Source organism: Grammomys surdaster, unplaced genomic scaffold, assembly GCF_004785775.1.
Source record: "Grammomys surdaster isolate TR1022 unplaced genomic scaffold, NIH_TR_1.0 126176, whole genome shotgun sequence".
NCBI classification, from domain to species: Eukaryota; Metazoa; Chordata; class Mammalia; order Rodentia; family Muridae; genus Grammomys; species Grammomys surdaster.
Genome location: NW_021620983.1, coordinates 1,587,223 through 1,614,479, shown reverse-complemented (window position 1 = coordinate 1,614,479; position 27,257 = coordinate 1,587,223).

The window sequence follows — 27,257 nt, the reverse complement described above, 5'->3', positions numbered from 1 at the left end:
TCTCTCTCTCTCTCTCTCTCTCTCTCTCTCTCTCTCTCTCTCTCTCTGAGGCCCAATTAATCCTTGGCAATCTTCATTGGCACTATCAAAAGTTAATTGTTTTAATAATAACTTTTACATTTTCCTCCTTTACTTGCTTTTCAATAGCATCTTTGACTACTCTTCCTATGAAATCAGCATAAGGCTCAGAAGATCTTGTATAATTTTTGTGTAACTAGAAACTTAGCATTTTCATAGCACCCCCTAAATCCTTATGGTTACACAATGAAAATCTTATCTTCCTTAAGTATTTCCAAGTGACCCAAAACTAGGCAGGGATATCTTCCCCTTGCCTATTATGTCTTTTTAATATTTTTTTGCACTCTATTCCATACTTCTTTACCTACAGTTCCTTTTTCTAGAAACCAGGACCTATAATCACAAACAACTTGCAAATAGACTAATAGTTGAGATTCAAGTACTATGCTCTTCTTTTCTTAAAAAAGATGGTGCACAAACCAGTTGTAAGGCAAATAATTCTCAGGCTTTTGTCCCTGTTATGCCCACTTACCTCTTTCTGAGAGGGCTCTCTGTCTCTATTCTTGTAGCTGACTTCAAGTCCCTATTTGAGCATCGCTTATTGGAGCTCTGTTTGGCAGCATGAACCTGGGAAAGTGGAGCCTAAAAGTGAGGTGGACTAAAGTCTCGTGAAGTAGCTGATTTTATTCTGGGCACCAAACAATTTATATTCTGAGGATTAGGCAAAGTCATGTGAGCAAAGTTCACTTAAGTTTAAGTTGTACACAGTCACAAGGGCAAGGTCACATGAGTTTAGGCTACAGATAATCAGGAAGACAATATCATTCTGAATCATTTTATGTATGTGAGTACACTGTCACTGTCTTCAGACACACCAGAAGAGGGCATCGGAACCCATCACACATGGTTGTGAGCCACAATGTAGTTGTTGGGAATTGAACTCAGGACCTCTGGAAGCGCAGAGAGTGCTCTTAACCACTGAGCCATCTCTCCAGTCTCATTCTGAATCATAATGGGTAAGATGATGGGTAATCTGAAGTAAAGTTCAATCCTATTATTACACCTGGAAGGGGCATAAAAGCACATTCTAAGAAGAAATCCACATTATAGAGGAACAGAGGTTCCTCTATAGACAGGCTCTTGTCTGCTTGCTTGGAGAAAACTCCAAGTTCTCAGAAATCTCCTCACAGGGCTTCATTCATGAACTGTGTTCTGACACTTATTAAATTTCTTTTCTATCGACTACTTCCCCATCAGACTCAATGATGTCTCTGTAGTTTCTGTAGTGTTTGCTGTGAAAGAAATCAGAGAAACAATGTGTTTGACTCCTTTCCTCCCTCATTGTTAGCTAATACTATACATACATGGTGAGAGCCAATATCCTCATAAAAACGTTTGAGAACTTTCAACCAATACGCTTGATGTTTGTTCCAAGTATCTTTCTGGCTTTTGTTTTTAACCAAGGAAAGATAATGTGTTATTCTTCACTTCCTAAACATATTTTCGTTAGTGGTTTGCATCCAAGGGTAAGTTAAAACCCAGTGTTTGACTTCCTCTGACCTCTCCCTCTCCCCTTCTATAGCAATTATTTGAGTGAGCTACCACGTTGTATCTTCTTGTCTCATGCAGCTTTCAAAGTTACTATCTTCTGCTCCCATAAAGACCCTGAAACTCAAGCCTGTGGGTTATTAAGACTTAAGCATTTCCCTACCCTCATCCTGTTCCTCATCCTGTGTGTCAAACTGTACAGGTGTGTGTGTGTGTGTGTGTGTGTGTGTGTGTGTGTGACAGAGACAGACAGACAGACAGACAGACAGACAGACAGACAGACAGACAGAGACAAGCACAGAGATATATTTCTTTTTGTTCTTACAAAGTTGTGTGTTTAAATTATGGCACCTGATCCTGCATTTTGAGTACCTGTAGAAAGTTGATGTTCCAGTTATCATCGAATCAGGCTTAGATATTGCTAAGACTGGAAATTCTTCAGTTGATTCATGGTAGCTCAAGTGTAAGAGGAAATGAAGGAGGAAGCAGTGGAAGAACATGGTGAGCATGCTGGTCCCTCATCCCCTCCTCCGTGAAGGGCCCATTCAGTGCCTGATACTGGTTCTGACAGAGCTTTCCAATTAGTTGCTGTCTTCACTTCTTTTGCATTTATTCATGAAGTGGTACCTTGACTAAAGCTACAAAGTATAGTCTCCTATTAAGAAAAAACAAGAGGGAAGAAAGAAGAAAAAATCCCAGCAAAATACGTTCGGTTATCTTTTTTTGGTTTTTTAAAGATTTAATTTATGTATATAGGTGTGTTTTCTGCCTGCATGTCTGCACAACCAGATTAGATTGCACTGCAGATAGTTGTGAGCTACCATATGGTTTCTGGTATTGAACTCGGGACCTCTGGAAGTGTAGCCAGTGTTCTTAACTGGCTGAGCCATCTCTGCTGCCCCCCTTGAATACCTCTTTTAAACTCTATTTTACTTTTTAAATAGAAAGGAAGGTTCTTGTAAGTTCACCAGCAGTGCACCTGTCCTCTCTTCCTGAGTGTAAGCAAAGGTGGGAGTAAAAGCAGACACTAGCTCCTTCCTCCTGCCAACTAGAGGCTGAGTTTAGGACAGTTTGTGTCACACAGAAACCCTGAATTATAACACAGGAGGCAAACTCCATCAGGAAAAAAAAACCCTCTCATAGAAGAATTTGCTACATAAGGAAACAAGACTTTAAGTGGAATTTGGGAGATGATGCAGGGACACAGGGAGAAGTATGCAATTAGTCCCAAAGCTGAAGCCAAAGAAGGCCAGGTAATGTTGATCAGATGTCTAAGATGGTCTTGTTGGCTCACAGGGCAAATCAGCTCACAGCTAATGGGAACATATCAGGGAATTTTAAGGGATTTGAGGGTGGGCTCCAAAGTTGGTTTCTTTTGTCACACCCTTTCTTATGTTTATAGAGGGGTTTGTTCTTCTAAGCCCCTTGATGAAGCTCTGATCATTTTCTGTGAAGACACCCCCTTACTTCTTAGAGTCAGTAAAGGTACCCCACTATATCTTAGTCAGTGAGAGCATCCCATTACATACAGTCAGGCACTGAAGTGCCACGTGTTATTTAAAATTTCTTACATACCCTATTTTATGTGACCATCACTGAGGCCATATGAAGTAGATGCAGTTTTTCTTTCCTGCACCTTGGCCTGCTGAGGTACTCACTAAATGCTGACGATTCCTAGAGATCTGGGATTTTCTATGTTACCAACAACTTTCCACAGTGTTCATCTTGAACTATAGGTAAATATACACTTTCTCCTCTGACTTGGCTATTACGGTTTAGTAGACACATCCTATTTCCTTCAAGGAGGATCTATTTCACAACATCTAGGTGACCTGGTTAGGATATTGCAACTGAAGAGAGGTGGGTGGTGTTACAAGGAACTCAAGCCAAGCTAAACCTTCAAGCCCAACAGCTCTGATGCTTCTCCAACACAGGGCGCAATTCTGTTTAGTTCACCCAGCCCTCCAAGTAACTTGTCACTGCCTGGTTCACATAAGAGTGTACTGTGTGCGAGCGTGTGTGTGCATAAAACTAAGTTTCCTTCCTTCTTGTATTGCAATCCAAATGGCTCCAGGGACATAACTTGAGAGGACTGTATGTGGAAACAGTTCCAAGTTGCTTTTCTATCACACGTTTCTATGTAGAAACTCTTTTGCATTAAAAAAAAAAGTCACCAGAGGAAAATACTATTTTTATTTTATATACAAAAATAGGTTATTACTTTTCAACTTTGGAGTACTGAACTGTTGTGAATTGATTGTAGCAAGACTCCTGTAAGTAATGTCAGTGAGCCTTGTTCTGTGAATATGCATGAGAGAATTAGAGTTAGCAGTGGGGTTGAATTACTTCATAAGAAAAACTCTGCCTTGTTAGTTAGGAATGACGGTATGTCCACCATACACTCAGATATTTGAATATTTGATTCCCAGTTGGTGGTGCACTTAGGGGAACTTAGGCAGTGTGGGCTTGCAGGGGGAAGTGCTCCATTGGGGGTGGCTTTGAGGTTTCGAAGTCTTTCTCCATTCCCAGTTAACTAAATTGTAACTAAAAGTTTAAAAATGTAACTAATACATTTCCTGTCTTTGAACAGGAGTTTCTGTACCTTATCAGTGGAATTCATAATAGCAGGTGCTTATGCCTTACGAGGGTTTATTCTTCCATTCTTATTCATCTGTTTACTCAAACAAGGTTCTGGGAGTCACCTGAAGGTCTTGTTCTAGGGCAGGGCATGTAATTGTAAACATACAGTCTTTGGAGACATTTCTAGAATAAAAGTTAAAGCATACGGCACCACACAAAGATTTTTGAATCACAGAAAAATCACGGAAGAGAGAATGTCACCATGAGGGCAGAGGAGGGAACAATAATACAGAGGACTTCTCAGGAGGGTGATGACAGAGTTGCTTCAAAGATGGTTATTACATGGAGAAGGATGAGGAGGCTCCGTGGTCAGAACTGGTACCCTGTGTAGAGAAAGGACCATTCTGGGAGATGGTCATGTGGTAGAATTGGAGTGATTCTGGCTGTATAGGAATTGAGAGGAGTAAGACCAACATATTAAGGGGCAGATCATGATTACTGTATTCTCTGAAAAAGACTCTATACTTTCCTGGGTGTAGTGGCTCAGGCCTTCGATACCAGAACTCAGGAGGCAGAGGCAGGTGAATCTCTGTGAGTTCCAGTCCAGCCAAGTCGACATATTGAGTTCCAAACCAGCCAGGTCTACGCAGTGAATTCCAAGCCAACTAGGGGTACACAGTGAGTTCTAGGCCAGCAGAGGCTACACAGTGAAGTGAGTTTCAGGCCATCTGGGTTTCATGCTGTCAGTTTTGAAGAGTTATGTGCATGAATGAGGAGAGAGGAAATAGGATAAAGAGTTGGGTAGGAACAGGTGGGTTATGTTTATATTCTAACAGAGATAGTAACAGCAATTTGAAGCAGAACCAAAGAACAGAATACTGCTTTTCTCCTTCAAGTTGGATTTAGTCATTTTTATTTTACAATGAAGGATGCAGCTTTACGAAACATTTTTTTCTAATTTCTAAACACAAATTTATTCTCTAAAATGGGAAACTTGTGAGTTCCTTTGGTTCTAACTATAACATGACTCCAATTGTTTCTTTGTATTTTCATCTTCTGTCTCTTAGACAAGGAACTGTCAGGACACACAGATTTTTTGTGGGGTTGATTCATAGTTAATCTCTCCACCCTGAAACAGTACAACAAGGAAATGCCTTTCTATATGAATTGGCTTATTCTGTGGGTGGAGAAAACCCATCAAAAAGGAAAGTTCTGGAACATTTCACACATTTGCATTCTTGCCTGATTGTCTCAACCACTTGCAGTCTTCTGGTCAGCTCTGAGTGAGGTCCTGTACTAATAGCAGCTAGCTTCCTGCTCCCTCGTCCCTGAGCCATGGGGAGCCACCACCCTGAACTCTGTGCCCCTGAATTATGTCAGTCCAGGGAACTCAGAGCCATAGAATCGTGGGACATTCATCCTTTGGAAATGACTTGCTTCATTTCCCCGCGTGTCAGAAAACCCAGGGTTAGAAAACTAACATCCTTCCCTCCAGTGTGGTCTTTCAGCTTTCTGATTCCACCCAGGAGCAACGGCTTTTAGGCAATACCAGGCATACACGCACCTGCCAAACTTCCTACCCCAGCTCTGTAGCCTACTCCCCAGTCAAAAGCTGTGAGGCGAACTTTACATCCTTCTAAAGATGAGGATGAACAATGCCTACAACCAGCGCAAAGATGGTTTTTGGTGATTAAAAAGTTTTGTGCAGTTTAAACAGGCTCCAAAGTAGCAGAGTGCTTTCTCCTGTGGTGTTTGTAATGGCAGCTCTCTAATGCAAAAGCAGCGGGTGGTGATGGAAAAGCCCGCCTTGGCAGAAAGAGAAAGATGGGTTTAGCAGTTTGAAGAGCCACAAAAAGCATTTCTAAATTAGCGCATAAATCAGTCAACTTTTATTTTAATTAGTCTAGCCAAAAACACTTGTATTAAAAATAAAAATCCTTGCTGGGGTTCAGGACAAGCTATAAATCATTCACTGATTTAAAGTTATATAATATACATACAAGAAATGCAGGGATGATACACATACTGTGGACATTCATAAGAGAATGAACAATCCTGACCCTTGTCCAGATGCAGAAAGCATTACTGCAATCCAAGGAGAAATGCTCTGACTTTCTCCACCCTTTCTCCATTCCACAGCAATCACATTTTTTTTTACTTCCAAATATGCTGATTATTTTTGCCATAATAAACAGGGAGGCTGGAAGACACTTTCCTGTTTGTCTTCTTTTGTTTGCTGTCAATTTTCTTAGGTAATTCAGATTTTTAAGAAACATTTTAGAGCATTTTTCTTTGTCATCATCATATAGTATCCCATTGTGTAAATATACTGATGTTTAATGTCGTTTTATTTTAATTGTTTTTAAGATTTCACTTTATTAATTGTATATATAATTTATATATATAATTTCATATAATTATATATATATTATGTGTGTGTGTGCGTGTATGTGTGTATGTTGTAGAGAAATTTTAATCCAGCAGCATGGCTACTCTGGCAAGGGCTCATATCCAGAGACCTTCTAGATCTGTGTGATCTAGCTGGAATGCAGACACACATCACACACCTTTAATCCCACTGGCTGGAATACAGATATGCCTGAGTACACAATTCTAACCCCAAATGATGATGTCTAATTGAGGGACAGACAAAGTGATGAATCAGAGAAAGATTTGACAGAATGAGTCAGAGATAGGATACATCCAACTCTCATGATAACAGCACAGGAAAGAGAGACGCAGCAAAGGAAAGAGGTGCAGAGAGAGGGGGGTGGGGGTAGGGGTCCGTTTTTTCAGGACAGTTTTACAGAGACAGGCTGCAGGTGAAGACAGAACAAGCCAGAGAGTAAGAAGGAATCAGAAGATCAGAGAATCTTCTAGAGAACTTCCAGAGCTAGTTTGAGGCCAGACAGAGCAATTCAGTCTGAGAGGAGTCAGCTTGAATCAGTAAGCTTGGAGAAGAGTTTGAGCCAGAACAGCTGAGTTGAACTAGCCAGCTACAGTTCAGAAAGAGCTAGAAAAGATGAATTTATTCAGCAGTAAGTCTCAGAGATGACAATTACATCTATCTAGGAAAGGAAGTTTTAGGATATGTGGGGCATGAGGGAAGGATCATGTGCATTTGAGTACAGCTGCCCATGGAGGTCAGAAGAGCTCCAGAGATGAAGTTGGTTTTTTTTCCCCCAAAGGGGAGGGGGTTTATTCAGGACAGAGGGCAAAGGTAGGGAGAGAAACTGGAGAAGATGGTGCAGAGAGAGAGGAGAGAAGAGGAGGCCGGCCATGACCACGTAGAGAGAAGGGGAAGGGAAGAGAGGAAGGGCAAGGAGAAGCTAGAGGCAAGAGAGTAAGAGAGAGAGGAGGAGGCAAGCAGTCCCTTTCATAGTGGGCAGGCCTACCTGGCTGTTGCCAGGTAACTGTGAGGAGGAGCATACCTGGGTGTTGCCAGATAACTGTGGAGGTGGAGCAGAGATGAAGTTTTAGGTGATGGTGAGCATCTGGGAGCTCAGATCCTCTGCAGGAGCAGCAAGGCTTTTGACTGCTGAGCCATCTCTCCAGCTCAGTTTCTTTTAATGTGGATATTTGAGTCATGGCCCAGTCTGAGCCATTCCTGACAGAACCGCTAGGAAAATCTTATTATATAAGGCTCTGGGGCATACTTTTCTGTTAGGTATGTGTCTAGGAGTAGAATACTATGTCGTTCATTTATGTTCAGCTTCAGTATTAATGCTAATTAATCTCTGTTTACAGTATGTGAATGTGGCCATTGTTCGTAACTCTGTCGGTGTTCAGTGTTTTCTGCTTTCTCATTTTAGTCCTGCTGCCATGAGCTAGGCTTCTGTGTGTCTAGTGAACACTTTCCCTTGAGAAGTCTTTGAGTCACTTCTTCCTTACTACTACTTTGGGTTTTTTGTTTGTTTTTGTTTGTTTGTTGTTTTTACAGTGGCTTTATATGACAGATGTAGTAAGTAATTAGGTGTATGCATGTAGCCACGAGTCCTCTGTTAAAGGTAATGAATTGTTTTTGCCACTCCGGGTGTTGACTTTTTACTCATAACTGCATTTTGGTGAATGTTGAGTTTTAGATATTAAAATAATCGTACACTTACTTTGTATTCACGGCTAGCATGCTTGAGGTCATTTTTTTAAAGCTTATTGTTTATTTTATATTTAGAACAGAAGCCACTGTGATTGATCTAAATGTCAACAAAGGGGGTTGCAGTATTTACATTGTCTATGATTCTTTAACAGACTGACTGACGTATTACAATGGTCTGCCCATTATCTCTGCACGTTCTTTGTGCTCCTGTGATTGATTTAGCCAGCTCATAATAGAGTCACAGTTCACAAAGGTTATGTTCCCTCCATGTGTGTTGGTTTCCTTTAATTTATTGTGGTGATGTTTATTATTGGGGGGGAATATTACATTTATTTTCTATTTATTAATGTTGCTTACATGTAGAAGTCTAAGTGGGGTTTTCAAATTTACCTCATAGTCAAAAAGACTAGTGACTTCACCAGTTTCACTCTTACATAATTTGGATCAGTAAATGAAAGTTTGAAATCATAAGATAATAATATAGCATGCCACTGTCTTCTTGAAGCTTCACTTCTTGAAGACTTCGTACTTTCTTCTGGAAGCTCTTTCATGTCATTGTCAATATTTAAAATGAAATATTTCTGAAGATATGAAATGGTTCTTCTATCTGTACTTTGGGATTTTTAAGGCACACAATTTTGCCATTCCCAAGGAATTTGATTTCTACACTTTAAAAACTCTGTCTTTCTTTCCAGGCTTTCTAGGCCTGTATTCCATGCATTGGTGAACACCGTGAGCTTCTAGACTTCATTCCCAATTTCTAGGCCAAACTTCCAATATTTCATCATTTGATTTCTTGATACGTGACTTTTTAGGTTTGGGGTTTTGTTTTGTGTTGTTTTGTTTTTTCAGAGCAAGAACCTTTAATCTCTGTCTCCCTGAGACGCATGTAACTGCAGTCAGTGCGCTTCCTGCATATTTAAGGTTGATGGATTCTCACTTTGCTCTCAATTCAATATATTGATTACTAAGCAAACGTTCAGTCCTTACCTGAGTTCAGTAAGTTTGAGATCTTTGCTCTTTTGCACATTTCATTGCTTCTAACTGGTCTAGCACATCTGCATGTAAGTTCTTGGAAGACTGATAACTTTTCTCTCTTGTAATATCTTGTCAAACTTGTGCTGGTGATGGAAAATGGAATCCAAAGTGTTTGTGTATTTCATCTCTCTGGGAATGTTTATGAGAATAAAAGTTGGTTCTTTCTTAGGTATTTAGTATAATCTACTGTTGAACTATATGAGTAAGCATGGAAGTACTAGGGATGCGTTCAACTTAATAAGCATGTAGCTATGCAGGTTTTCTACTTATGGCATAGAGTTCTGCAAAGAATTTGAATTTTTTTCTTTTCAAATTCAGTATTGTCAGCTTACTATTGTCCCTGTGATGTCTACATGGTTTGATTTGGTGATTCACCACTCATTCTTGATATTAATTGAATCTTTCTTCCCTTTTAATAACATTACACAGATTTTTCATAATTTAGTGAAAACATGATGTTTATCTTATTTTTAAAAAGATTTTTAGTGAGAATTTTGGTTTCTTTAAAAAAAAAGTTATGCTAAGTGAATATATTTTTTGTTTTAATCTCCAGTGTGGGATACGGGGCTGCTTCAGATTGTTCACAGCAGCTGACTGTGATTTGTCTCATGCTCTGGCAAGGATGTGATTCTGTCAGTTGAAGATAGTTTATGTTTGGAATTCTGGGGACACTTGAGAGGTTATAAAATGTTAGAAGCAGCTGCTCTTTCTGCTTCTCCTAATTGAAGTTGTTTTGATTTGTCAAGTGGTCCTAAGCAAAGAGATGAGAAACAAAAATTGAATATCTTCATGATGAATATTAGACTTGCCTCAAGGAACTCGATGCCCCAATCAGTAGGAAGCAGTCTAAAGAGGTCTCCACCCCTTTCCCCCTCTAAACTTTTCTCTTGCCTGCTTAGTGTTGGAGAGATGGAAAGGGCTGGGGTGGTAGGTAAAAGAACCCACTAAAGTAGCCAAAAAGCATGGTAACAAAGACTTATTTTTATTTTTGCATGAGGATATTTTGCTTGCATATATGTCTGTGTATCCTATGGCTGCCTGCAGAGACCAGAAGACGGGGAGGGATCCTCTGGAACTGGAGTTACAGACTTTTGCGAGCCATAATGTAGGTCCTGAGAACTGAACTCCATTCCCCTGCAAAATCAGACAGTGCTCTTAGCTACTGAGCCATGATTTCTCCAGCCCTGCACTTATCTGATTTGCTGTTGTCTTATTGTTTCCTTTATTCGACGCCCTTGTATTTAATCTTCTGTTCTTGGGTTAGATGGATGGACTTCCATCTTTCCTCTTCCCTGGTATGTGGCTGAGCAGCAAGCATCCCTTGCACTCACCATTGCTCTCCCAAGCTTTGATTTGTCACTGATTTTAATCACTGAGCATTTATGTCACTGCAGTGTGAGTTGTTATTTATGACTCTCAACTTCTAAGAACCGGGCAATTTTCTTGCATCCTGTTGTCAATATGAGATTGAAAAGACAATCAATATTGTACTTTTTAAGAGTGGTAGGTAATCTTTTGTTGGGATCACAAAGGTTGTTGTGCCCAAAGATCACTAGGAAAAACAGAAATGTTAAACACTCAGGGGTCTCTCCTCAAAGGAAAAATTATCTGTTTTCTGCCAGAAGGATGGGAGTGGATTATGTTAACAACTTGATGACCTTTTTACTATCTGTTGTTGGCAGATCTCACCAAGTCTCCCAGAATGATCATCCCAGACCCTCCCTCCCTAGACCTTTAGCTTTAGCTTCCAGTTAATAGAAACTACCTTTAGAAGGGATGTCACATGTACTTTATAGCCTGCTGACATCCATACGATCTCAGTCAGAGACCACATCAGATCCTAGGCCCTTAAGCTAGAACCCACCTGCATGGCCACACACATGCTGCAAAAGAGTTCCTACGTAATCACACCTTAAGCTTTATTGTGCATATGGGATGATTGGAAATGATTGTTACCTGAAAACTTTTTATCAGATTGTAATGTGTTTTGAATTTGCTGACAACAAACCACCTAGCATCAGGCTCCCCAAGTCTGATCCAAGTTGACAAAATCAAGTGGAACTGAGTTTTCCTTCTCAAGTCTTTGCTGTTTGCATCCTTGTCTGGGCACCAGTAGGGCCCCCCTTCCACCTTTCAGTATTTCTCCAACTATGGTGTCTGTGAGATTTTTATAGATAATGTGTTATGCAGTTAGAGAAGCAAAGCATATAACTCTAAACATAAGGATATGTTTAGTCCCATTAATTCAGAACATTTCCTCTTACCTCAATTGTTGTTGGGAGCAGACACCTAGCCGAAAGCGGCTATCATCTTTACAGCCATCTCAAGCCATATACCCTGACAAGAGACTCAACAGCCTACAACAGCTAAGCGCACTCTGATAAACATCTTGTTTTTCTCACATATCTTGTTTTGCTGTTTAGTGCCGCCAGCAGCTAGGTGCACATGATATCCACACTGCAAGGCACATGACGTAGTGCCTTCAGCTGTGCTTGTCCATGAGGGCAAGGCACGTGGTAAAGGGTATAAATACCCAGGATTTCCTTCCAATAAATGAGGCTTGATCAGACTCCCTGTCTTGTCTCCATACTTCACGTCTCTAGCCCTCACTCTCTCTCTTGCTAGGCCCTGACCCGCGGACCAGAGCAGCAGAACGGGCAGTTACAAAGTGGACCCCCGAACGTGAGGCATCTCGGGTGGCTACAATTGTGATATAAACTTAATTTATACAAAAAGAGAAAAAAGAAAGGAAGAAAGAAAAAGAGAGAGAAGAGAAAGAAGGAAGGAAGGAAGGAAGGAAGGAAGGAAGGAAGGAAGGAAGGAAGGGAAGAAGCTTAGGGCTTGTAAACCAATACATGACAGAGTTTCTGAATTCTCCCCAGCCCAATGAATAATGAATATTTCAACAAACCACCTCATTTGAAAGAAACTAGGCAGCTTGTTCCTCTGGGGAAGGCTTCCCTAAAACAGGTTTCTGAGCTCTGTTAGGTGACTCTCTTCCCTGGAGAGTCATAAACAAATGTCTCCCTCTCCATAAAGACCTTAAACTACAAACCCAAATAGAGTTCTACCAAAGTCTACTTTGGGGAACCAATGAGGTTATTGGGCTTAGTTACAGAGGGTGGGTGAGGGGTTTCCCCACAGCATATGCATCCCTAGAAAGTCTTACATGGTGCCTTCCCTATCATTGCCTAGATGGTCTCCCTTATAAGATAATCTCTTACTCACTCTACACTCTCTCACATGAGGTCACGGGCAATCAGGGCAGAATTACATACTAAAAGGTACAGGAGGGGGCAGCCCAACTATCAAGTAGCTTTTCCCACCCCATCCCTCCTTCTACAGGAATGTCAATATGCCCCATCTCTGGGTTCTATTCTAAGAAGTCAGTTCTGATGAAAACAATGGCTGTTATGCTCAAAAGACTGCTCTCTATAACAGGCTGGTTCATACCTACGAGCTTATGGAAGAAAGGAAAGGTTCTGTATCACCTTTTCTTTAGTTAAACATGTCTGTTCTTTGCCCTTCACTCCCCGCCTACTTCTGCCACAGAAGGACATCCCTAGTAAGATCATTCTTCCCTGAAGACTGCCCAGTGGGAGGCATACTCTCTCATTGCCTTTTTACAAGTGTGAGTAGTTTTTTTCTCACCACCTTCAAAGGATGGAGAACACTGACCTGAATAAAGTGTGGAAATAGATATCTTCATTTAAAGATATTTATTTTGTTATTTGTAATTATGTTGTATATATGTGGAGTTATATGGGGTCTATACACATGATTGCCAGTGCTCTGGAACAGGTGGTGCAAGCCATTTGACATGAGGGCTGGGCATTGAAATTGGGGTGCTCTTAACTGGTGAGCTATCTCTCCAGCTATTCACTGCCTGATTTACTGTAGATGGTAATGAAAAACAATGTGAGCTGACTCAGGATACTGTGACTGGTTTTCATATGTTTCCGACTTCATTTGTCTTCTCTAACATCCTAATGGTGATGTTAAATGTTCTTCTTCCATCTCCTCTGGTTTATTTCTCAATACCCAGAGTCCCTTCCATCCATCCAAGTAGGTGATACTCCTCTCTGTGACCAGCACAAATCTTTCTTTGTCTCCAGAAAGGAGTGATCACTCCTGGCAATTCCAGGATTCCAGAGAAGATAGAAGAATTTTCCTTTAGCCTTGCTTCACTGGCTTCTGCCCTGTGTGATATGACTCTGTTCTTTATAGAATTTTCAATATCTGCCTCAAATCTTAAAATGCTTCAGTGTGGGTCAAGGGTGGTTTGTTGGGGGATGTTTTGTATACTGTGTATTCAAATGTTGATTTCTCTACCCAGAGTTCTGGTTGTAGTCTGAACTTTGGTATTGTCAGTATCATGATGCATCCCCTGACTCAAAGTTTTGTAAAACGTTGTTCTCCACCATCTATTTATTGGTCAATAAAGAGCTGATAAGCCTGTAGCTGGGTAGGAGAGGAAAAGGTGAGACATCCAAGCACAGAGACAGGGTCTCAGAAAAGACCTGGGGAGTTGCCATGGGACATGAATGGAGAAGGAGGTGCCAGAGAGAGACTAAGATGGTTGTAACAGACCACATGGCTGGGAAGTAGGCCAGACCAGCATTGTCTAGTTATAATAGCTCAGAATCTGCACAGCTACAGTGCCTGAAGCTTTTAATAAATATAAGGGTCTCCATGTCATTATTCCAGAACAAGGGAGGGCATAGAAAGCCCCTTTATTTACAGTGGTCTGTTAGTTAGGAATCCGTCCATGCCATCTGGTATAAAGGTGAGCAAACATTTCTTTACAACTATGAGAATGTAAATCACCTTCTCCCCAATTTCTATGAACACATCAGTTCTATGAACAAATCAGTTCCCAGGCACATCAGTTGTGATGGTTGATCTCTTCAACTTGATTAGATTCAGAATCATCATAGAAGCATGCCTCCTGTAAAGCCAGTTGAACTGTACAGGGAAGATCCACCCTAAATGTGATGGCACTCCCTGTGGCCAGAGAAAATGAGGAGCTAGCGAGATGGCTGTGGACAAGGGTACTCACCACCAACCCTGACAACCTGGTTTCAATCCCTGGCACCCAGATGGTGAAAAGAGAGTACCAGCTCCCACAAGCTGTCCTACCTCCAGAAAAGCACAGTGGCATACCTTGCCTGCTCCTGACAAAATAAATAATGACAAACACAATATTCTTAAAGGAGAAATATGTTGGTCTCTCTCTCTCCTCTCTGTCTCTCTCTGTTTCTCTCTGCCTCTCGCTGTCTTTCTCTGTCTCTCTGCTCCTCTCTCTGTCTCTGTCTCTCTGTGCCCCCCTCTCTCTGTCTCTCTCTCTGTCTCTCTATCTCTCTTTCTGTCTCTGTGTCTCTCTCTCAGTCTCTCTCTCGGTCTCTCTCTCGGTCTCTCTCTCTGCCTCTCTCTCTCTCTCTCTCTCTCTCTCTCTCTCTCTCTCTCTCTCTCTCTCTTTCTCTCCTGACTGGATGAGTGTGCCCATCTGCCTCAAGCCCCTGCTGTCATGCCCCTCCCCCACCACCATGGACTGTTCCCAAATCAACCTTTTCTTCCCTAATCTTGCTTTCTCAGTTATATTGTCACAACAAGAAAAGTAATTCATCCAGGTTAATATTTGTATCCCCAAAATAGCTTTTATGGAAAATAAAAACAGAACTGATTTGTACTTTTTTTCTTTCAAAGAGCAGCTGTTTTGCATAGGACAAAGTGTTCTGTCCTTCCAACTTTCTGTGACTGAGGGAAGAGACCATGGTCACCATGATGATTTTGTAGTTCTGTTTGTGTCCTTGATAAGTTCTCTCAGTTCCTTCTTTCTTTTCTTTCTTCCCTCCTACCTCTCTTCTAAATGGCACCAGGAGCAGCCATGTAAGGGCTGACCTATGAAAGCTCCCCTGTACTGAAGCAAACAGAGGATTTGGGATGGAACCAAGGGGCCAATATGAGAGCCAACTTCTGTTCCGTTCACTTCATGTGTATTTCTCAAGAGAGACACATTTGCCTTCAGGATCCTGAGACCACCTATGTAGCAGGCTAGAGATCTGTGGCCTCCTCAGGTCTTTGCTGGGCACAGGCTTTTTTTTTTCTCTCTAGGATGGGATGGGAGTTACATTGTGTTAGTTATATTAGTTATATTAGTTATGTTAGTTATGTTAGTTATGTTAGTTATATTAGTTATATTAGTTATGTTAGTTATATTAGTTATGTTAGCGATGATAGTTATGTTAGCTATATTAGTTATGTCAGTGATGTTAGTTATATTAGTTATGTTAGTTATATTAGTTATGTTAGTGATATTAGTTATGTTAGTTATGTAAGTTATGTTAGTTATGTTGCACAGCAACTTCTAGGTATTCAAACTTTAATACAAACAGATTGAAGGAGTTGGGGAAGGTGGCCTCCAACAATCCCTCTAAAACATGCCTTTCTAAATACCAGCTGGTTTGCCCAGACTCCCCCTTCTCGTTTATTCCTGATCCCAAACACTCTGAGTCCCTGCAACAAGGGCCCTGACTTGCTTGCTTCAGAGTCAGTGTGCAGACTTGAGAACCAGCCCTGTCCAAGTCTCTGTGGTTGGCACATTCATTACTCATGAAAGAACCAGGGAGCCCCCACTCTCCATGGAGTCTTTGGTCTTTATTTATTTGTTTATTGATTTTGCCACAGCTCACCCTGGACCTCAGGGAGGCTCTGTCGTCTTGACCAAGTCTGTGAGCCTTGCTAGAAAGAGCCAGCCAGTCTACTGTCTTAATCAGTCTTGAAATGTTTTATTTTCTATTTTCTTGAAATGACCTCAACAACATTAAAAGATGTAGAAGCAGCCTTTCCTGAATACTCATGCATACGTTGCTTTTAAACACTATTGGTAAAGGTGCAGAAAAAAGGCCCTTGCCTGTGTAACAGTACTTAAAATAACAATACTGAATGTAAATGAAAAGGGAAGGTACTTCCTGTAAGTTGCTGAAAGGTTCTGAAAATAGCTCAGAGCCCAAGCCAGAGTTAACACAGGTTCACAGCCAGAATCCGCATGAAAGCTTGGGGACCCTGGCTGTTTGTTCTAGTAAAGTCTCACAAATATTCGCACCAGGACTGCTTTGCTCACCAGGGCCTGGGAGCCTTTCACAGAGTGAGATTCCTAAGTCTCCTGCCCACTCTACCTCCCATTTCCCCATTTAAAAGGTGGCAGTCAAGCACCTTCTGATATTTCAAGGTTTTTAAACCTGGGCTGTATTTTACAAAATAACATAAAACCTGGGAATGCTGCTAAGTCAACATCCTCTGAGTGCATGTGCCTGTGTGCACGGCTGTTCGTGTGTCTTTGTGTGCATATGTGTTTGTGCATATGTATCTGTGTGTCTATGTTCATGCCTAGCCCCCAGGACACCACTCTAGTAGGATGACAGTGAACAGTGGAGGTCACATGACCCTCCTTTGCTTACAAAAGTGGTTTAGTCAAACACTTCAAATGATGAACTCCACTTTTAAAAGGCCATCCAGTTTTCTCTATCTCTTCTCTAAAAACTAAAGAGTGAAAGTCTAGAACTTCAGACTTTAGATGGAGGAAACCATGGTGGCAGAGGGAGGAGGGAATGTGGGTAATCTATAGAGAGGACTTGTTTGTCCTCTTCATTCTGTGAGACAAGTGCTGTGTTATGTATCCCAGCCTGGAACTCTCTCTGTGGTTCAAGAGGGCTTCACACTCTCAGCAATCCTTCTGCCTCAGCCTCCCGAGGCTACAACTACACCGGTGTGAGATTCTGACTTATGAGCAGAACTTTGTGTGTTTTGATGTGATTTTAGTTGAGATGGGCTCTAGATAAGTAGCCCAGGCTAATCTTGAGCTCACATTCTACTATCTCATCTCATGCAGGCGTGTTGAGCAGGGATGAAGTATGTTTGGGGTAGAGAATAAAGGGTCGTGCACAGACTTTGAGAGTGTCTTGGTGGACAAAGCTTTACCTCACTACATATAAAGTTGACCCTTGATCTTAATAACATCCAGAGCATCTCTTGAGCCTCCTTCCTAAGCCTGGACTCTTAATCACAGGGAGTTCTCTTCCCTACTAGTTTTTCTTAGTAGTGTGAGCATCAGAACTTACAGGTCATGCATTCTGGAAGTTCTCTCTTTAAAGTCTTTCTTTTATCTCATCTGAACCAGTAGGTATAGAATTTACTACATTTTCTATAGCTGGCAAAAAAAAAAAAAAAAAAAACCTGCATCCAGTCACAGTATAATATTTCTAAGACCCAGGGAGAATATCTTATAACTTGCCATGTTTGAGAGTGATCTGAAGAACAAGGAAATCTATCTTTGAAATGAAGACATGGTTCTAAATGCAGAAACTATATTATTCAAATAATCCCCTTGGATTAAAGACTTTTCTTTACAAACTAACTCTTCAGTCATTTCTCCAAGTGGCTCAGTTCACTTTGGTGAAAATTATATGGACTCAAGACATGTATGATTATGTACCATTAGAGCAGTGCTTCTCAATCTTCCTATGCTGTGACCCTTTAACACACTTCCTCGTGTTGTTGTGACCCCCCAATCATAAAATTATTTTCGTTGCTACTTCATAACTGCTATTTTACTACTGCTCTGAATTATAATGCAAATATCTATGGTTTCTTATGGTCTTAGGCAACCCCTGATGGGTCATGAGCCACAGGTTGAGAACCACTTCATTAGACCGCCTAGCACATGCTTCAACAACCCCCAAAGGGACTCATGATCCTGATGACCACCTCTAATTTCCTTCCTCATGGCAACTTAACTTCCAAGATATAAAACTAAGATATGGAGATGACTTTTTACATTGTTCTCAGTGAGGCCAAAAGATGAAGTCAAGAGAGTCGGGAGTTCAAGCTCACCCTCAGCTGCATGAGACTCTGTCTCAAATTTAAAGTATACATAATATAATATATACCTATATGTGTGTAATATATATAGTTATATATAAGCTGTTCTGTCAGTATTAGCTTCTAAGTACATCCTTTATCTTGATTGTTTATTCCAAGGAGCAGGCAATGGCCTAACAGGCACTGCTCTCTATGGGAAAGCCTTTTTTCTAGAAATTTGTTCCACCTGATATTATGTCTGGGTTCTGGACTTTCTGAAAGCTTAGCGTCATTCTACCATGGAAGAATGTGTGTGTCTCTCCAGCTTGGAAAGCCCTTTCTCGTGTATGCAGCCTCCTCAATACCATTCTCCATGGATGCCCACAGTGCACTCAAACTTACGTGGATATTGGAATCATTCACAATTCCTTCTCTTCCCCTGACCCCCACACCCCTTTACCACAATTTCCCTTTGCTCTGACTTCTATGTATTCCCTCAGCTTATTCATTTCCATCTTGGCTATGCCCCTTGGTTTTGCCAGAAGTCATGAGTAGAAGTAGCAATGTATTCATTGTAAGTGAAGGCTTCAAAGGGCATGGCAAGCATTCATTAGTTCTTCTGGGAAATCCTTTATTAATGACCAAGCCTCAGGGAGCCATCCTATAGCCTAGGTCTCAAAATGGGGAGAAAAAAAAAAGTGTACCTTAAAGCCTAGTCTACCAGAAGATGCAGCCAAACTCAGGAGAGAGTCTCCCAATCTTAAAGCTAATTAACAAGAAAGAAATGTGTCGTAAATGACAAACTGTATGTTCACCTTTAACTGTGCCTTCCAGTTATTAAACTGGCCTTTCCCTACATCCTTTACTCTTCTTGATCCCATTCACCTTAAACATCCCAGGACAATCCCTCCAAATGTATAGAAACTTATCTTGTCACCAAGGTAAATCTTTAGATTTAATATACACTGGAATGTATACATACACCTGTTTTATCTCTGATTTATTTCTCTTTTAAATAATGTAACTAGCAGTTGGGTGGGGTGCTGTGTACTTGTAAGACTAAGGCAAGAAGATTATGAATTCAAGGCCAGACTGGGTTATGGTCTTAATATAAAATATAAGTAATTTATATTTTAGTTTATGACTGCATACTTCAGAAAGCCGTTTATTAATGCTGCAGAAAGAACTTTGACACTGGACTGAAAGACAACAGCTCAAGTCCTGTTTCTCAAGGCTGTAACTGAGTACCTGACTAGAAGCAGTTTAAGGAAGGATAAGTGTATTCTGGCTTACAGTTTGGAGTACAGTCTTTGACAGTGTGAAGGCATGGCTTCAGGTGTGGCTTGAAGCTGTATAGGCAGGAGTTTGAGGCTGCTCACACACATCTGTATGGATCAGGAAGCATAAAGTAGCTGACAATGAGACTGCATTATAAGCCACAACCCCACCCACTACCATGACCCAGTACTTCCAACTAGACCCTGCACCTAAAGTTTCCACAGTGTCCATAACTGTGTCACTATGTAGGAACTGAACATTCAAACACACAAAGAGCCTGTGGATTTTCTGTTTTAAAAAAAAATCTCCAGGCTGTGTGTGTGTGTGTGTGTGTGTGTGTGTGTGTGTGTGTGTGTGTGCAGGCTATAAGAAAGCACTGAGTCTCTTGGAGCTAGAGTTACAGATAGTTGTGAGCTGACTGACATGGGGTCTGGGTTCCCAACTCAAAACTTCCAGAAAAGTAGATGCTGTTGATCACAGAACCATATCTCGAGGCTCAAGTTGTTCTTCTTTGTTCCCCCTTTCTCTCTCCCTTATTTCTGAGTTTTGAAGGCATGTAAACTTCTGATTGCCAAAGAGAAGAGTTGAGTGGTCTCAACTTAAAGTCTAAAATCTAGAAGAATGGTTCAGAAATAAATGGTTGGTAGTTCTCTGAATCACCTTCAAGCCCTTCCTTCCTTAAGTTGCTACTTGTTGGGTGCTCGACCCCAAGAAAAGTGACTAGAAGGCATGTGGCAGAAGCAAGACTTGCTCTGTCATCTTTCAGTTTAATGCCAAAGTTCTTTCTACAAGAAACAGCTTTCCCAGTACACAGACATAAACTATATCTTCATTGCTATGGTTCTTTTATTTTACTGTAGGAAAGAATCGGAATCAACCTAATTGCCCAATAGATGATTAGGTAGTAAAAATGTGGAGTGGTGTGTGTGTGTGTGTGTGTGTGTGTGTGTGTGAATGTTATGTACCTATAAAGGAAAATTAAGTTAAAATTTTGGCAGTAAAACGGATGGACTTAAACTGTACGATATTATCAAGAGAAGTCACATAATCTCAGAAAAGAAAAAAAAACATATTCTCTTATATATGGACTCTAATAAATAATATAGGAATATGTGAATGAATGAATGAATGAATGAATGAATGAATGAATGAATGAAATGTAGATATAGTACAAAATGAAGAAAAGAAAACAAGAAGGTTAAATGAGAAAGGACTGGATGCAGGTAATGGATACGATTTAAGAAGTGATACAAGGTTTCCTAGTTCTAACTCTCATGAATTTCTTTGTCTGTTTTAGTGGTAGATAAGTGGATAAAATATATTTGATACAGAATGTGTAGATTTTAATGTAGAATAAGCTTCCATTTCAAATGCCTATTCTAACTGCATTTATGCCTATTGATTTGCATAGACTTTGGGTCTGGTTAATTTTGATGCATGTTTTTGTTTAAGTGGTTTTTTACAGAATAAAGTTTATATACTTTTTTTTTTAAAGAGTATGGATTTGGAATAGACTTTAAATCACTCCACGGAGGATATAAACCACTACTACTTCTACTGTCAAATTCTTTATGAGAAAAACTCAAGAGAAGCCTCAGAGAGAGTAGAGCCCCATAGGGAGGGTAGAGCCCCATAGGGAGGGTAGAGCCCCACATTTAATGTGGATGGGAATATGGCATCTACCAGGGAAGACCCCTGCTCGGTCTTTCACTGCTCACCCTTCCCCAGGTGAACTTGCTCTTTCCATCTCCTTTCAGTCCAGCCTCTTCCATTACTTTCAGAAGCTCCCTCTCTGGGCACTACTTCTGCAGACCTGCTCCATCTTTGTCTTCATAAGGTTTAGGTGATGAGATTTCCTTTGTTCTCCACCATTTTGGTTTTTAACGCATTTCCTCCAATAACTACTTAGATGCTATAGACATGGCCATCATTTCCCAAAGGAGTTGATCTTCACAGAGCCAGAATGAACTGAGCTCCCAGAAAACCAACACTTACAGTGACAATTCCAGGTGGACACTTTGACAGTATTTTTTGAAAGTAGGCACTCAAGACCACCCCTTATACTGTTTTCATAGCAGGCGTCTAGACAGGACAAGCAAAACACTTTACAGAAGTCGGGGAATCAAGGGAAGAAGGGAGCTGTGGTTTAGTAGTCAGAATCCTGTGACAGCCAAAGAAAACTAGAGTGAATCCTGGATACCCAGTGGCAGGTAAGACTCAGCAAATAAGATTATCCCAGGAAATGTTCAGTACAAGCAGCCTGTTTGTCTTCTTTGACAGTGCTGAACTATACATGCTGTTGGGGAGAGTCAAGCACTGCACTTATGGAGAGAGCTGGTTGTCCTTTGCAAGCATGACCAAAATCAAGCATTCTGCTACAGCATTCTCAGATGAACATAGAGTCATAGTTGTAGAACTTTCCCTACCTCACACAGTGACATTCAGTGGCTCAAGGGATAGAAATAGCATGAGGCATAAGAACTCAGTCAACATGTAAATACCTCAGGTTAACAGTTCAACCTGAATATGCATGATATGCATTATGTAATTTATTTATTTGTGTGTGTGTGGTGTGTGTGTGTGTGTGTGTTGTATGTTTATGTGTGAACATATGTTGGGGTACTCATGAACTTGTGTGCATGTGGAGGTCAGAGGTCAACACTGGATGTCTTCCTCAATTGCTCTCCACTGTGTTTTTACTTTCTTTTTTGAGTCAGGTTCTCTCACTGAACCTGCAGCTCATAGATTTGGATAGACTGCTGGCCAGTGAGCCCTTAAATCCTCTTGTGTCCATTGTCCCAGCAGCGGGATTGCAGACATAGACTTCTTCACCCAGGATTTTATGTGAGCACTGACTGGGCACAAACTTGATCCTTGCACTTGTACAGCAAACACTCTGCAGACTGAGCTTACTCTAGCACCACTAAAACAGTTTTCATGCCACAAGGAAAACAGAAGTCAGTGTTTTCTGAGAACTCATACTTCTCCTTTTCTCCACTCTCTAACACTTAGTCTTTCTTACAATCTTATCTATGCCAGTTGCATGCATATTGTATGGTTCGGTGAATCAAAGGCAATCTCTAAGTTATTTTACAGTTATAGCCCTCTTGATGCCCCTCAAGTGTCAGTTTTCAGCCAACCTACACAGATCTTGTCTGTTGGACCTGTGACCTGAGGATCCAAAAGAATGGGGCAGACTACAGTCTAGTGCTGGAGACAACCTTACTTCAGTTTCAGTGCACTTTTATACACAAATGTAACAAAGAAAGCAATGATCCAGGGAAGGTTGTTTGAGTTCAGAAAAACATGTAAATAAATGTCAGTAAGCACATACTAAGTATTAACAGAGCAGCCCTTTCCCCGAGCTTTCTTGGGACGGACCAATTTAAACACAATTGCCTGGGCACATACTACAGACTATATCTTGGAAGGGATAAAAGCAAGACAGGAGGCCATATTCAGATTCAGGGCACACCAAGGACAGCACTCAGCATATTCTTTTACCATATTGGGTTCTATAGCTGTGTTCCAACATCTAACAAGAATAAACATGTCTTATAAAATGGATGCAAATGTTTGACACAGAAAGCATGAAATCCCATCCAAGAACAATCCAGGGAACACAATACACCTGAGGTAAACAGCCCTCTGCCCTGGAGCCTTTCTCACAGTTCCCTGAGGCATTGTCCACACTCAAGAACACCTATTCCAAAAGACTGTCATTGAAAATGGAGAGAAAAATCAACTTGACTGCTGGAGAAATCTGACAAGCGGGTGATCCAGGCTCACAACATCCCTGGTAATAAATTCATAGTAGTAGTAGACACACTCACTGTCACACAGACATGATAGTCTTCCTTCGCCAAAGCTGAACCCCACCCTATCCATGAGACACTAGGAATTGATGGACAGTCTACAAATGCCTGAGCTTTGCATCTTAAATAAATGAGGTTATCAAGCACCAGGGCCTCCTGAGTCACTGTAATGGGTAGAGTGTAAAGACATGTGACAGCCATGTGAGGTGGTATGCAAGAAGAAGTTGACTGATTAGGTAGAAATGAGCTATCTGAGCAATGTGTAGCCTGTAGTTGGTCATCACTATCAGTGTGGCTTTTCCGTTGTGACCAGTTTGTCCCACTAGTGGAAGGTGTTGGCAGGCCTGGCTGGAAGCTGACTCTACAAGGACTCTCTGTGCTATATTTGCTGACTTTTGAGGAATCAAATTCTACAGTAAAATAAAGAGTCCACTTAAATAGAGCAGTAGCATATCTTCTCCCACAAAGTCCATGGAGCCCACCTTTAATCTATAAGCTACTGTTTGTAGGATCTGACTAAATACATAGACCTTTTTTGGTTCCTCTGCTTGTGTGTGTGTGTGTGTGTGTGTGTGTGTGTGTGTGTGTGTATGTTTTAATGTTAATCTTGTCTCGGGTATGAGTTGTACAATCACTGCTCTAAGTTAGAAAGAGGTATCATGGTAATGGTCATACACTCAAGAAGAGAAATTTGTATCCATTCCAGTATTTTTTACTGCTACTCTAACAGGCCTAGTCATGACTCCTTTCTGGAAAAAAAATGAAGGTAAGGAAGCTGAGGTGGAAAGCAGAATTTATACTCCCAAAGCTGAAGCTATAAACACAGACAACTAACTTTTGCTCTCACAAGATAGAAAAAATAAATATATAAAATCCCACCTCCACCACCACCTACACTGCTTGAGGAGAGTGATCCTTGAAACTTGTTGAAAGGTTGGAGGTGCTAGGATGCTAAAGTCTACTAGTCTTGCTTAAGGAAAACAAGAACAGGGAAATTCTAGTTTGTTTTCCCAGAGCAGCGTGTGCAAAAAAAAAAAAACAAAAAACAAAAAACAAAAAAAAAAAAAACGCGTAACCTACTCCTTAGATATTCTCTTTAGTTGTAAAAGAATTACAGAAGGGAAGACCATCCTTGTTCATGAGACATCGAGGGCAGATAAAGCCACTGTTGGCTGAACTTTAATTATCCTTACTGAAAAGCCAGAGCTTGGTGCCTTCATTGATCTTAGTTAGAGCCAGGATCTCATCTTTCTCTTTAATGCCACCAATCCCAGAAACTACTCTGGGAACAGCCATTTAACAAGAGAAGAAACAGGATTTTGTTTAGAAAAAAAAAATCAAAAGTAATTCTTCAATGGTTCCCACAGCTCTTTGGAGAAGCCTGGGCAGCCACAATAAGTTTATCGCACTGTTGATGGAGACAACAACAGAAACCACCCAAAGATCTGTGGGAAGAAGGCCCCACAGAGCAGGAGAGATGGGGGCTTTCTGGGAGAAATTCCCAGGCAGCTTGTGTAAGCATAGCTCTAAATGAGACTAGTGGGAATTTCCAAAGGAGCCGGCACTTTGGGGGGTGGGGTGGGGGGCAAGGGAGGGCAGAGGAATGGGAAATCTGTTGCTTTTGGAGTGAAGCTGGCAATGTTTCTTTTGAGCTCAAGGACCCTCCAGTTGGAGCGGCTTCTTAGAGTTAAAATGATTAATTCCCGCAAGGAAACGAAGCAGCGCCTTCTCCTTGAGCTTTGTATCGGGATTCTTACGAATTTGCGTAAAATATTATGTGGGCTTAGTGTAGCCAGCCAGGAATTGAGCTGCAGGAGCCAAGCTGAGGGTGGGAACTCAGCCAACAGGAGGAGGGGGAGATGCAGAAGCCGAGCCTGCTGCCAAGCCTAGGCAGAAGCTAGCTGGAGCTACAGTAGCACAGGAGAGCACCACTCATCTGAGGGTGCTACTGAGAGTATTATTGCTATTGTTTAGAAAACGGGTTTCCCGCTGCCTCTTTCCACCAAACGAAGTGCTTACCGCTTTTTTTGAGTGTAGTGGAACGTACGCCGTCTGAAGATGGCAACGAGGTCTGTTTGCTTTTTAGATTCAGTTTGGCTCAGCAAGACTGCATAAAGGTCCAGTGGAGTGGGAGTTAGAGACGTGAGAAGGAGGATGCTGTTCCAGCCACCAAACATCCAGAAGATGGACGGTAGAGGAAGGAGGGAAAGAGAACAGGGAGACGATAAATGCTTAGATGATGTGTAGGTGATCGATAGTAGACAAACATAATAGACTGGTGATAGTAGGCAGAGTGATGACAAATAGCTGTATGATGTATAAATGATAATATGTGGGCAAGTAGATAATTGATACATAAATTGTAGGCAGATAACATTAGATATATATATAATATTGAGGTCAATGATAGCAGACTGATGGTAGCTAGATAGGTAATGGATAAATAATAGAAGGTAGGCAGATAGATCAATGATAGATGATCATAGACCAGTAGTAAATATATTATAGATGATGGACAAATAGATAGTAGATTGATAAATGATAGGTAGGCAGAGAGGTGGTAGGTATATATAAATCATAGTGTGTAGGTAGGAAGATAGATAGATGATAGTCCACACTATCTGTGTTAGCATTTTGTGTATATAAATGATAGCGTGTAGGTAGGAAGATAGATGGATGACAGTCCATACCACTGTGTTAGTGTTTCATGCTAGCCTCACTGATTTTGTCCAGAGAGTATGCATGTTTCTACTTCAAATTATTCTGTCCTCGTCTTCTTCAGGCAGTTTCCTCATGGACACTACCAGCAGTCTCAGTCTCACTGTTTGTAATTGGGTTTCTCAGCCATATTCTATTGGGATAAAGACACAGAGGAGTAAAAATTGATGGTAGGAATCGCAGTCCGGTTTCCTATGCAAGAAGCCTGCCAGCGAGTCCTAACGGGTCAGAATGCCATGTGCACCCACCATGGTGCTGTGGTCCTTTGGGGGAAGCAGAGGCTTGGAGATGCAGATGAGTCCTTTCCAGCAGCAGCAAAGCCTTCCATCTTCCCCTCCTGCCCTCCACTGGGAAGCTAGAACTGAGAACGCCCAGGGATCTGTCAACAGCAGCTCCCGCAAGGCTGTTGAAGGGAAATCTCCCCCAGACTGAGCCAGTAGGAGCTGCCCTGCTGTCTCCACAGGGAATTTTTCCTGGCTCATCCTCCAAACCCTATGCACAACATACACAGTGTACCAGTACAAGATGTGAACCCCGGCTCTGAGGCCATCAGTCCAGAGCAGCTCCTGACTGGCACCCCCCACATACAAACACACACACACACACACATCGAAGAGTCGAACACTTTCAACAAAGACAGGAGCTGCTGAGGTGAGGGTGGCATTCTCCTCACCTCCAGCTGGGTGAAACCCACACTCTTCTCATAAACACAAACTGAGAGATTCTTGTTTTCTGGAAAGAGACAGGGTGAAGTCTGGACTCTTGCCTTAAGCCATCATGGAGGGAGTTCCCCTCTTGGAAAAGAACATCCTGCCAGCAAGGGTTGGCATCCCAAAGTACTAGAAATGGATGTTTCCAACAAAGTCTCTGCCTGGGACATTTTTTCCTCATCTGGTCCTGCTTCAAGAAAGCCAGCTTTTGGTTTGCAAGAGTCCAGGAGGATAAGTTTTCCTGGTACTTTCTGGTGATGCAGAGATGAGAGACCTGTGAACTTCCTAAAAAACATGTCCCTGTCCCCAACAGCCCTGAGTAATTACTAGGACATGGAGGAAGGCAGGATGAGAGGAAGACAGGACGGGCTACATAATACAGCCACTTAGTCACAACTGGACACTTGCTCACTTCTCATTCATTCCCATGACAATTCATGAGATAAAAATAGTATTTCCTTAATTGTTTATGTGTGTCCACATGTGTATGCATATGTATGTATGTATCTGTCTCTGTATATGAATGTCTGCATGCCTGTCTCTGTATGCCTGTCTGTGTGTATGCATGTGTGTGTGCCTGCCTTCATGTGTGCATAT